The following is a 14,069-nucleotide window of genomic DNA, read 5'->3' as shown; positions in this document are numbered from 1 at the left end:
TATTTTTCAAATTTTTTAGTTCGTCATCTATAATGATTTTTCAAAGTGAATAAGTAGCGTAGATAAAAGACATACATTACAATTGGCCCCATAGAACCCTACTAGGACCGTCCGTCTCTATCTAGGTGCTAGTGGCGTGGTACCCAAACCGTGGGTGGGGTTTGGGTGCACCTCTGTCCGTGGATCCCTCACTGTGGAGCTCATTGTGAAATATTTGCCTTACATCCACACCATACATCCATTTTGACAGCACGTTTTAAGAGACGAACTCAAAAGTGAAGAAGATCCAAATCTTAGGTGGACCATACCACACGGGACAAGGATTTTGACGATGTTCCTTTTCAAATTATTAATAAATAATCATTAAAAAACCGCATCAAATTTCTTTTCAATTTATTGTTTGTAGGCATCACTCATGCCCTTCTTTCATTTTTCAAAACATTGTTATCAAAAGGTACATAAATTTTTATGGGTGATGGAGAAGTCCAGAAGGGACTCAGCTGCTTCCTAAAAAAGAAAAGATTTACAAAAAAAAAAAAAAAAAGTCCAGAAGGGACAAAATCATAGCTTTGGCTAAAGTAGACTTTTCATGAGATACCAAAATAGTCCCTGTCAATGAGAAACGTAACCTAGTGCATCATCCTCCAAATAAAAAATAAAAAAATCCGTACTTCAAACACACTTTCGCAGTATATGTATTTGAGTTCTTTATTTTTGTAGTTCATCTTCTAACATCTTTAGTGTTTGTATTTTACCCTCTGAAGTTTATGCAATTATTAGAAGTCATCTAAAATATGAGTGATAGAAAAGAAGATGAAGAGAAGAGATGGTTGTTTTGAAAATGAACCAAAAAAAATTAGATTTTTATAGGCTAATAAAAGATACTTAAATTCTTTTAAATTAAAAAATTGATTCATTTGGTAACAAACTGTCTGCGAGATTAAATTTAAAATGCATTAGAATCAAAATCACAATTACATTAGAATCAAGTTGATTATAAATCCTCATCTATGTTTTTCCATATTTTCTCAATAATATCCTTAGAGAGCCCTCATAATTTGAAATTTTCTAGGCCGAGAAATTGAAATTGTCACTATGATGGTAAAGAGTATTGGAAAAGATGAACAGCTCTTTGCCACTTTTTCTTTTTTTTTTGGTCTTAAATACCTCGGGTGAGCAGCATTGTTGCCATGAACTTGGGCACAAAGATCACTGAGGTTGGAGCATTCTCCAGCACTTCATCTTACTCAAATCGGCATTCGGAGTGTCCAATCTTTGAAACACCTATCCTTTCACTAACAGCATGGATAAAAAACATACATCTTACAAATATAATTAAGAAGAGAATTGATTACCTACGGCGGTTGTGGGTGAACTTATCCTACAATGTTACGGCCCTTTTCTACATGGATGCTGTTATGGGAGAATTTGAGCCAACCCCAATTAAAGTAAGCTCGGCTTGAACACATCATTTGATGGTCCAACCGAACATTATTCAGGGTACGCAGGACCGATGAACGGCCACGCCAAAACAGGCAAGACAGCTGAGCTGGACAGGCTGACCCACGGTGCAGTACTGGCTCATCTACCTCAAATAAGTACAGACTGTCAGTTGAGATATATAGTGTACCTCGATAGAAGAGAGTCATGATTACGATTATACGCTCTGATTTTTTCGATTCATCATTGTGAAGGGCGCTGCGGATTATCTCCCCTGGCATTTACTCCCTGAGTTCGAGCTCGAACTCAAAGAGTAGGGGCCTTCTTTTATCAGAGAATTTGAGCTGACCCCAATTAAAGTACGCTCGGCTCGAACATGTCATTGGATGGTCCAACCGAACATTATTCGGGGTATGCTCTACCAGATGAACGGCCGCGCCAAAATAAGCAGGACAACCGAGTTAGAGAGGTTGACCCACTGTGCAGTATTAGCTTGTCTACCCCAACTAAGTTCAGACTATCAATTAAGATAGTGTCTAGCTACCAAGTTCTTTTGTAGAGCTTTCACATCAGCTCGGAACCGAGAAGAAGTCATTTCACATTCTAATCGTTGGCTCCAACCAGACCCTCATGAACAAGTGACCAAGCCTAACCCGCCTATGGGCTCAAATTGTTAAAGCCGATGCTAAGATTATAGGGTCGGCTCGGATGAGGACGTGACCTACAATCATACTGAAGAATCAATTCCGGTAATGCACATAAGAAGTAATGTCTGACGCACGATCTCAGGGTAACTGCCAACATCAGTGCATGCACCGTTCGCTCTTACTAGCAGATATCGTACTGAGAATGACAGACACGTTCACTTCAATCAGAATGTATAAATATGGGACATATCTACAGCAACAGGTACGCAAAATCTCTCACCTGAAACCTATTGGGAGCCTTGCACAAAACCTTAAGATCTAGCCTCCCGAAACAAACCAGAATTATGGAATAATAATGCAATGAACTAAATCAAAGCATAAACCATACCACACCAGGGATTTTTACGTGAAAAATTCTCAAGAGGTAAAAACCACAGACCTTATCTAGATCAACAATCCACTATAAAGCAAAACGTTACAACCGATCACAAGCACACACCGCTTGGATCAAACCTTCTTTACTCATATAGGAGTGGATAAACAATAAGAGAAACAAAGAAGATGAAGAGATCTCACCGATTACGAGGACGTGAAAGCGCTGAGATATGTTAGATCACCTCTACGAGCATAGCCTCCCTTCCATAAGCTTCCTCTCTCTCACACCTTTGATAACCTTAAGCCCTCTTAGAGTACCTTTAGAAAATCTTAGAAAACCCTGGAATACACTCCAATCCCGCATACACCCCTTTATATAAGAATAGAAAGAGGTATAATCAAAATAGGAAACAATTTTCGCAGAATCTGCGTTTTCACAATCGCATCTGCATAACTCTTCGATGATATCGAAGGTCTCTTGATGACAACCTTCGATATCATCTAAGGTCCGTCGATGATATCAAAACAGGACCAAAACTGTCCAACGACCAGGGGTGAAAATTTTCGACAATTATCGATGTCATCGAAGGTCTTTCGATGACAGCCTTTGATATCATCTAAAGTCCTTCGATGATATCGAAACAGGACAAAAAACTGTCCAGCGACCAGCGTGAAAAATCCAACAATTATCGATGATATCGAAACTAGTTCGATAACCCAGCAATGAGGAGAAAATTCCCATCAAATCTCCTCCTTTTTGACTCAGGAGGAATTCACCTTCTTCAAGCCAGCCTGGTTTCTACAAACCTCAAACTTGCCCTTGAGCAAAGCCTTGGTCATCATATCTGACCCATTATCGTCCGTGTGGACCTTCTCAAGTTGTAACACCTTCTGTTCCAAAGTATCCTTGATCCAATGATACCGAATCTCTATGTGTTTCGACTTGGAGTGCTGACTTGGATTCTTAGTCAAGTGTATAGCACTTTGACTATTGCAATAGACCACGTGCTGCTTCTTCTTCAAGTTAAGTTTTTGTAAGAATATCTTCATCCAAAGCATCTCTTTACATGCCTCTATGACTGCAATGTACTCGGCCTCTGTAGTCGACAATGCTACGACCTTCTGTAGCTTACTCTGCCAAGAAATCGCTCCCCTTGCAAACGTGAACATGAACCCCGATGTAGACTTCTTGAAGTCTATGTTACCTACCATATCTGCATCTGTGTAACCCTCTAACACAGGTTTTTCATCACCATAGCATAGGTTCAAACTGGATGAGTCTCTTAGATACCGCAGTATCCACTTCACCATGTCATAGGTGTGGTTCTTATGCAAGGATCTCATCTCCTCTTGCATAGCTTTCAACCACTCCTCCTTATGCTCATCGGCTAGGGCCTCAAAATAATCTTCTAACTCTCCCCCATCAGTGAGCATAATGTACTCATGTGGCGAGTACCTCTTGGATGACTGTCTGTCCCTAGATGACCTCCTCACCTGTGGCTCAGCAGGTGGATCAAGTGGGGACTGCTCCCCCTATCCATCTTCTGAAAGAACTCCCTCGTCCTCTGCACCTTGTTGTACTCCCCCGTCATCAAGCACCACGGGAGGAATAACTGGATCCATGTCCTCTAGCTCACCTGAACTAGGTTGGTTCTTTTCTGGCATACTAATGTCTTCTATACATTGATCTTCAAAGAAAACCACATATCTGCTCCTTATGAGCTTCTTCTCGATCGGATCCCATAATCTTTAACTAAACTTTTTATTACTGTACCCTAAGGACACACACTGTCTGATCTTTATATCGAGTTTGGACCTCTCATCCTTTGGTACGTGAATAGATGCCCTACATCCAAACACCTTAAGATGACTGTACAATGGATCCTGTCCAGTTCACACCTTCTCAGGTACTTCTCTATTCAACGGGGCTGATGGAGACCTGTTTATCAGATACACTGCTGTGTGCATTGCTTCTCCCAAGAACGTCTTGGGTAACTTCGCACGGGATAACATGCATCTGATTCTCTCAACAATGGTGCGATTCATTCGCTCAGCTACACCATTATGCTGGGGGGTCTTGGGAACCGTCTGTTCATGCCGTATACATAGGGACTTACAATACTCATGAAAGTCGCCAATGTATTCACCACCATTGTCAGTGCAGATGCACTTCAATGATCTACTTATCTCTCTCTCTCAACTATACCATGAAACAATTTAAACACACCAAAGACCTCGTCCTTGGATTTGAAAGTATAAACCCAAACCCTCCTAGATGCATCATCTATAAAAGTGACAAAATACAATGCCCTACCTAAGATTTTTGTCCTCATAGGACCACAAACATCCAAATAAACCAAATCTAATGCATGCACTTTACTAACATGAGAAGCAGATTTAATAAATGAAACTCTATGTTGTTTCCCTGATAAACAATCAAGACAGGTTTTGAGAGGTGTACTTGTCACATTTGGAAGGAGCCGCTTCCTTGCTAGTAGCTGAAGCCCTTTTTCACTCATGTGGCCTAGACATCTATGTCATATGTCAATAGCTGAATCTTCTGCTGCGTTCAAACCACCCTTGCACACACTGAAACTTGCCTTGTAAAGGGTGTAACACTTCTTTCCTCTAGTCACGATCAACGAACCCTTGATAAGCTTTTAGCACCCACCAGTAAACCGGCTTTCATAGACATCATCATCCAACCTTCCCGTCGACATCAAGTTGAGGCGAAGGTCTGGGATATGCCTCACATCCCTGAGAACCAATGTGCAGCCCACATCGGTCTTCACACAAATATCACCGACTCATACGATCTTCAATACGCCAGAATTTCCCATCTTCATTGTCCCATAGTCACCTGACTTATAGCTTGTGAAGAAGTCCCTACGTGGAGTTGCATGAAACGAAGCTCCCGAGTATATCACCCAGTCAGTGTCCTGACTCATAGCCATGAGACATATATCATGATCTGCTGAAAGAATAACTACAACGTCGCCATCTGAAGCGACCGCAGTGAAATCTGATTCATCTTCCTTCTCCTTTCCTTTTCCTTTCTTGTCGTTCTTCTTACCACGACATTCATGCTTGTAGTGGCCCTTCTTGCCAAAATTTCAGCATTCAACATCCTTTCTGGTATTCGACTCACCTCTTGATTTATCTTGGGCCTTCCCGCCCTTCCTGTTCTTTCCTCTCCCCCGTTCCTGTGTCACAAGGGCCTCTTGTTGAGTAGACCCCTGAGACTTCCTCTTTGTCTCCTCATTGAAGAGACAACTAGTTACCTGTTCCATGGATATCTTTCCGTCTGGCGCAGAATTACTTAAAGACACCACCAATGTCTCCCAACTGTCAGACAATGAACTAAGCAATAGCAAAGCCTGCAATTCATCATCTAAGACCATCTTCATAGTGGAGAGCTGGTTCACTATATTGCTAACCCCATTCATGTGCTCGGCCACAGAACTACCATCCTTGAACTTGAGATTCACAAGTCGCCTTATCAAAAAAATCTTATTACCGGCTGTCTTCCTCTCATACAACCCTTCCAATTTTAGCCATAGGCTAGCGGCTGAGGTCTCCGTAAACACATGGTGGAACACAGAATCATCCAACCATTGTCAAATAAACCCCACCGCCTTCCAGTCTATCTTCTTCCAATCATCATCGGACATATCCTTGGATTTTGCTAATATACCTAAAATTGGAGAATATAGGTCATTGCAATAAAGTAAGTCCTCCATCTTAGCCTTCCATATGGTCCAGTTAGAACCATTGAGGTTGATCATCCTTGATGAGCCACCTTCCATAATTCTAAACTGATCCTACCTGTTCAATGAACTTAGCTTTGATACCACTTTGTTGGGGGCCTTGCACAAAACCTTAGGATCTAACCTCTCGAAACAAACCAGAATTATGGAATAATAATGCAATGAACTAAATCAAAGCATAAACCACACCACACCAGGAATTTTTACGTGGAAAACCCTCAAAGAGGTAAAAACCATGGGACCTCATCCAGATCAACAATCTACTATAAAGCAGAACGTTACAACCGATCACAAGCATACACCGCTTGGATCAAACCTTCTTCACTCATGCAAGAGTGGATAAACAATAAGAGAAACAAAGAAGATGGAGAGATCTCCCCGATTACGAGGACGTGAAAGTGCTGAGATATGGTAGATCACCTCTACGAGCATAACTTCCCTTCCACAAGCTTCCTCTCTCCCTTTCTCTCTCTCTCGATCTCACACCTTTGATAACCCTAAGCCCTCTTAGAGTATCTTTAGGAAACCTTAAAAAACCCTGGAATACCCCAATCCCGCATACACCCCTCTATATAATAATAGAAAGAGGTAGAATTAAAATAGAAAACAATTTTCGCAGAATCTGCGTTTCTACAATCGCATCTGCGTAACTCTTTGATGATATCGAAGGTCTCTCGATGACAACCTTTGATATCATCTAAGGTCCTTTGATGATATCGAAACAGGACCAAAACTGTCCAGCGACCAGGGGTGAAAAATTTTGACAATTATCGATGATATCGAAACTGGTTCGATTTCATTGAACCCTGCAATGAAGAGAAAATCCCCATCAGCGACCAGCGGTAAAAAATCTGACAATTATCGATGATATCGAAACTGGTTCGATTTCATTGAACCCAGCAATGAGGAGAAAATCTCCATCAAAACCTACCCACACTACTTAGACCCAGATTCCTAGCTTAACTTTGTCATCGGAGGGTCCCCTGCTCTAGCCAGGGTCTCCTTTATTTTCATCTTGCGCAGGCTTACAGGGCTCATTACCAATGCTCGGAGCTCGGAGGGGGTGAGCCAAATTTCTACATCAATAGATGCATTTTGTTCAAGCGCAAAATCAAAACTAAAATTTCTCAAAGCATTAAAAGAAAAGGTTTGTATCCTACAACCGCCAGTAGGAGATAAGACCATCAGTTAAGTAAGGTTACACTATGGATAATGATACCCAGGTTTGGCTGTACGTGAGTTTCCTAAACACTTGTCTTAGGGAGTTCATGAAAAATGGAGCTTTGGGGTTCGCCTTAATATATGTGTGATCCACTCCATCCATCAGTTTCATTTGATTATGTTAAGATGAGAGGCCAAAAATGAAGCAAATCCAAGATCCAAGTGGGCTACACCATAGGAAACAGTGAAGGGTGGAAATTTCCGCCATTAATAGAAATGATAAATATTAGCTAGATCCAAAACCTTTATGGCCTAATAAGATTTCATCGGTGGGTGGTCAGTCCATCACATCATCACAATGATTCCAATCTTTGAATGGTTGGGTCAAAATTTATACTGCCAGGGGCCACTGATTAATGATGGCTTGCATTGATAAATTACTTCAAGTTTTAATGGAAATCTACCTCCTATTGCTTCTTTCTCTCAATTTTCCTTTGTACTTCTTGTAAAAAAAAAAAAGATTATAGATAATGAATTTATGACAAGTTTATCACAATTGTGTGAATATTTTCATAGATTTTGTGAACATGTTTTTGTCCCTTCTGGACTTCTCCATGACTTATAACAATATTTCATTGGGTAGTTTTGAAAACATTGATTTGAAAATGAAAGAAGGGCATGAGTGGTGCCTACAAACAATAAATTGAAGATAATTTTGATGCAGTTTTTAAATTATTATTTATCAATAAATTAAAAAGGAACACCGTCAAAATCCTTGTCCCCTGTGGTATGGTCCACCTAAGATTTGGATATGCTTCACTTTCAGGTTCATCTCTTAAAATGTACTATCAAAATGGATTTATGGTGTGGATGTAAGGAACATATTTCACAATGAGCTCCACAGTTAGGGATTCACTAACAGAGGTCCACCCAAACCACACCCACAGAGTTGGTTACCATTGAGTGGACGCTGGCGCGGATTGGGTACCACGCCACTAGCACCTAGCTAGAGACCGACGGTCCTATTAGGGGTATGGGGCCCACTGTAATGTATGTGCTTTATCCATGCAGTTTATTCATTGTGAAAAATCATTTTAGATGAGGAACCCGAAAAATGAGAAAGATAGAACACTCAAATGGACCACACAACAGGAAATATTGAGGATTGATTTCCTATGACTGAAAACATCTTGGGGGCCAATGAAGTTTTGGACCAAGCTTGATATTTATATTTTCGCTTCATCTAGGTTTATTTGACTTTATTAATAGCTCCAATGGAAGATAAAAATCACAGTGACCGAAGGAAAGCTTCAATAGTGGGGTCATAGTCTTCCTGTAGTGTGGTCCACTTGAGACTTCAATCTACCACCTTTTTAGGTTCATACCATAAAATGGTCTTTTAAAATTGTTGAAAGATGTGGTCAAAAGACATGTTCTTGTGGACCCCACAGAGCCCCTTACAGGAACCTCTGTCTCTAGTTAGTTACGATTGGGGGTAATACCAATCTGCACCTACTTGATGCAGCCATAGTTGGATTCAGGTATTCAACTTCCCTTTTTCTACCGTCCTTGGCTTGCCCTCTTTATCAACCCTACAATGCCCCCGAGAAAGTCTATAAAAATCATCAATGAAGAAATGCTAAGTGCGTGAGGAGAAATTTTTATTTTTATTTTTTTAAAGTGCGTGAGGAGATGGCATGGAACTTGTTGAAAATGCTGATGAATAAAATAGTTGCCCTAAGTCGTCGGAAACGCCAATAGCTTTAGCTGTCGAAGATGCCAATGGTTAAAATCTGTTGGCGAGCAACAGCTGCGCGCCCTTTTCTAGACGGACCGTCCGACGGCTTTTACCCGTTGCAGAAGGTCATTGCCGACGGGTTTCAGCCGTCAGCGTTTTCCTGTTTTTTTGGTATTAACATCTCTTGCTATTTTTGCGAGTTTCTTTGGACATGTTTAGAGCCTCAAGGGTGCCACATTACCGATGTAGAGAGGGACTCGAATTGCCTAGTGTAGCACACACCACTAACCTCTATGGTATGTTGATGTGGCAAAGTTCTTTGGGGACTACCATGATGTATCTGTTATATTCATGTTGTCCATCTATTTTACTAGATCCTTTTAGAACATTAGCTAAAAAATGATATAGATCCAAAGCTTGAGTGGGACACACCACAAAAGGCATTAGCTTAAAAAATGAGATACATCCAAAGCTCAAGTGTGCCACACCACAAAAGGCATTAGCTAAAAAATGAGATGGATCCAAAACCCAAGTGGGCCACACCACAAAATGCAGTGGGGGAATGAACAACTACCATTGAAAACTTCTTGGGGGTATAGAAGTTTATGGTTTAAGCTGATATTTGTGTTTTACCTTCATGTAGGTCTATATGACCTTATGAATAGGATGGACGGCAAATATACATATGATAGACCATATGAATGTTTCAATGGTTGCCATCATTGTCTCCACTGCTTCTTGTGGTGTGGGCCACTTGAGATTTGGATATATACCTCATTTTTGGGCATGTGCCCTAAATTTAACTGGAAAAATGAATGAGCAATATGGATATAAAACATACATCATAATAGGCCTACAGAACTTTACCATGTCAACATACCACCGAGGTTGGTGGTTTTCGGAGTAGATCAACCTGGAACGTCAAGCTTTTCTAAAGAGATAAAGACTCCCCTTTTTTTTAAAGAAAATAAACTCTACATTGGTAGAAACGAGCACCAACAAAAACAAATTGGGGCCTTGCAAAAGAAAGCAAATAGCTCTAAATCTCCACAAAAAATGCCATCAACAGGCCAACTCAAAGGGAGTAATATCGAGACTATCCCCGGAGCCTTTAAATCCTCATAGTAGAGAAGGGGAGCCAACCCTACCCCAAAAACAGAACAGGGCCTGGAACAAAGCAGAAAACAAAATTAAACACAATTTAGCACAAGCCCCCGACTGTGCCATGCACAAGCCCAATACAACCAACCTCCAACCATCAAACACCTCCAGACAACACCACAATTTAGCACAAGTAGGCCACCAGCACCTCCATATGCAAAATACATCCACCCGCCTTTAGCAAACCTCTAGCATCAACCAACAACTCCAAAAAGCATCTACAAAAGAACTAAAGCCTAGCCATCAGGTACCTCTATATAAGCAAGCGTGTACCTCCAGCACCAACCGTATGTACAGAGAACAGATTTAAAAATATATTATTTTTTTTAAAAAAAAAAGAAGAAGAAGAAGAAGAAGAAGAAGCCACCACCATTGGAACCGGCTAATAACACCCCAACTCTAAGATGCAACTAGCTTGACAGAGAACGGACAACAACTTAGGCACAATTGCAGTCCCCTCTCCACATAGCACTGGCTCACCTTCACCTCCAGCATAGACTTCTCTGTATGGTGTAGTGCCGTTTAAAGAAATTTGAATTCAAATAATGATGAAAGTTGCTATCTTCTTCTCTATCATTTTCTTATTTTCGAGTCTTTCTAAAAATTTATAGAAATTTCAGAAAATTCATAAGTAAATTGCAAATAATAAAGAAGCGCGAGAGTAAACAACCGAAAATAAAGAAGTTAGGTGTGTGCTGCAAAAGTGTGTTCAAGATACAATTTTTCAATTTGGTAAGTTGAAGCTAACATTTCTCTAATTTAGGAGAAGAAGTTCATTGTATCCTAGAAGCAAATTTGTTGGAACTCTCTTACAAATTAGTATAGCCATTTTGGTAAGGTGCAATTATCACCTTAAAGATAGAGACATTGTAGCACACTTTAAGCCTATCTTTAAGTGTGTTTTTCTTTTGTTTATGCTTATTCCATATGCCTCGTGGTCCAAGATCGCTAAACCATTAGCGGAAGGTGGGCTCAACATTAGGAGTTTGAAGGACGTTGTCCAAGCTTCCAGGCTGAAAATGGTGTGGGATGTGAGATTCAGTTCAGATAATGGGCCTTGGGTTCAGCTTATGAGGGCCAAACACCCTTTAGATTTGGATCCTAGCAGGAGGAATTCCATTGGCCAGCTTGCCTCCCCCTTGTGGGCAAAAATCAGAGCGTCGTTGCCCTTGGTGAAGTGTAAGGCCCAATGGATGGTTGGGCAAGGCACTAGCAGTCTATGGAATGATTTTGGGAAATCCAGGCATGTCTAGCGTTGAGTCAGTCCCTCATCTTTTTCTGGACAGCGCACTGGCCGTCAATATCTAGAACCATTTTGGGACTAGCCTCGAGATTCATGTGCTCCCCGCTCAGTCCATTGAATGCAGGCTCAACCAGTGGTGGTCGACGTCAGCTATTGGCAGGCTTGCGGCCCTCCCACGGAGATTGATCCCCATTTGCATCCTGTGGGAAATCTGGAGAGCACGGAATGGTGTCAAATTTGACCAAATCGGATCAATGCGGCTAGGTGCATTGCCAACATTCACGGTTGGATCGCTTCGATGTGCGGGCTTCTGGCTCTCCCCGTCCTGCTTCGGCAAGGCAGGGCCCTCTCCGATGCTCTTCTTTTGGCCATCTCCCCGATCGATGGTATGCGTGCTACTGTTATTCGATGGTTGAGGCCTACGTCCGGCTGGGTTAAGCTGAATACTGACGGGTCGTCCCGGGGGAACCCGGGTCTGTCAGGTAGTGGTGGGATTGTCAGAGGTGACCAAGGTGAGTTCCGGTTCGCATTTGGTTCTGCCTATGGTGTTGATTCGAACAATGGTGCGGAGTTAAGGGCCTCCTGCTGGCTGTAATTAGAGGACATGGCGACATCATCATTGAGTGAGACTCTAAACTTGTTATGGATGTCATCTTGGGTAAGTCTGCCCCCCCCCCCTTGTAAGTGGCACCAATGGCTGGCCAGAATCCTATCCCTCATGGGAAGAAGCAATGTAGTTATCCAGCATATTAACAGAGAAGGCAACGGGCCAGCGAATGGCCTGGCTTGGGTGGCGAGTGAATCTCAGTCGTCTGTCGACATCTATCTTAGGGAGTTGGATCTCCCGGAGCTGGTGCGGGGTAGGTGCTTCTTGGATAGAGTCGGCCTGGGTTCTATTAAGAGAGCCCATAGAGAGGTTTAGTTGTTCTTTTTCGGGGTGGTCTTGCCGATTTTTTTTTTCTTATTGTTTCTTCTTTCTTTGTATAGGGGTGGCCCGGCTAGGCCCCTGTTGATGATAGGTCCCCCTGAAATCCTAGGGATCCCCAAAATACGTGTTTCCAGGTTGTAATTTTTCTGCCATATATGATATCAGGTGGTGCGTTCCCACCTTTCTTTTGAATATATATATATATATACCTCCCATCTTCCAATAACCAACTTGTTGAATGCGTTGGCTACCACATGGATCACTTCAGGCAAAAGTCAAGCCCCACTTACTCAGCTAATGATGGGACTAATTTTTATTAGTTATGGTGTGGCATGTTTGATGAGTGAATGGGGTTGACTTTTGCATAAGGTGATTACCCTCATCTGTTGAGGGTAATCATAGTGTCAGAACTAATCCTAGTGCTTGTAGTGTTAACCTATCTTGGGCCTCGACATCCAATCTATCCATCATGTTCTCCCTTCAAAGTTAGGCCATGGGGAAAATAGCCTAATTTGAAACTGTGGTGGATGGGAATGCCTATAACTAAAACCATTTACATAGTTTGTGGCGCCCACCATGTTGTATATACAGCATCTAATAGCTAATCTAGTGTGGCTCACTGAAATGAAAGAATGCAACAAAAGTTAGACCACTTAAAAACTCAAGGGGGCTGAACCATTTAAATTTTAGATGCGCCTTTTCAACTAGACGAGATGCAAACTTTACCCTTACCTATTTTGGATATAGCTCCACACTTGTCGGCAACCTCTGGTGGGTGCTTTCTATGCGAAATTTCCTTCAATTTTATTTTATTTTTTTCTATTCGTTTTGAATTTAAAATTTTGAATTCAATAAAGAAGACTGGGATGGGGAAGAGAAATCCGGTATGATAGGGCACAACCCAGCCCCTCCAATGTCCTCTCTATCTATTCCTTTATAAAATGGAGAGGCATATCTCGTGAAAGTATTTCTAATAGAGAGAGCTTCCCAGGGAGAAAATAGAGAAATAATAATTATTTGTCCATCAAGCCCCACCTTTAGGATCTAAACCATAAATCATAATTTGGGGGCCATCACAGCCATAGAGTGATAAGATCCACTCCACTCCTATACTAGTTAAGTGAACCATTGGATGTAGGCTGTTCAACTTCAACTCTGCGTGAAGGTCCTTAAGATTGTATAAATACTATTAGATCTTTTAAGTTCACCCACCTGAGCCTCTTTCAAGTGGTATCAGAGTAACCTACAACATCTCTGATGTAGAGCGGGTCGCGGACAGTTTCATGGCCAAGATGGATCAGAAAAGGCCCAGTCGATGACAGAAGTGATCCGGGCCATTGGACCTTAGATCGGGCGTATCTCGCAATCCAGAATGAGTTATCTGACGTTAAATATATGATTTTGGGGTAGAACGAGCTACTTTAGCCAACCAACCCCACTACGCCGAGTCGCACAGCCCAGATTTGTGAAAAACCCCATGATCGACGGTCATTTCCCTGTTTTAATTTCGTTTTTACTATAAATAGTAAGTTTTAGTTTGATTATAACTCTTCATCCGTCGGGCTTTAGGAGTTGCGCCCAACGTGAAAAGAGCTTAGAATAATTAGGA

Source organism: Magnolia sinica, chromosome 16 (assembly GCF_029962835.1).
Source record: "Magnolia sinica isolate HGM2019 chromosome 16, MsV1, whole genome shotgun sequence".
NCBI lineage: Eukaryota > Viridiplantae > Streptophyta > Magnoliopsida > Magnoliales > Magnoliaceae > Magnolia > Magnolia sinica.
Note: the sequence above shows the minus strand (reverse complement) of the source record.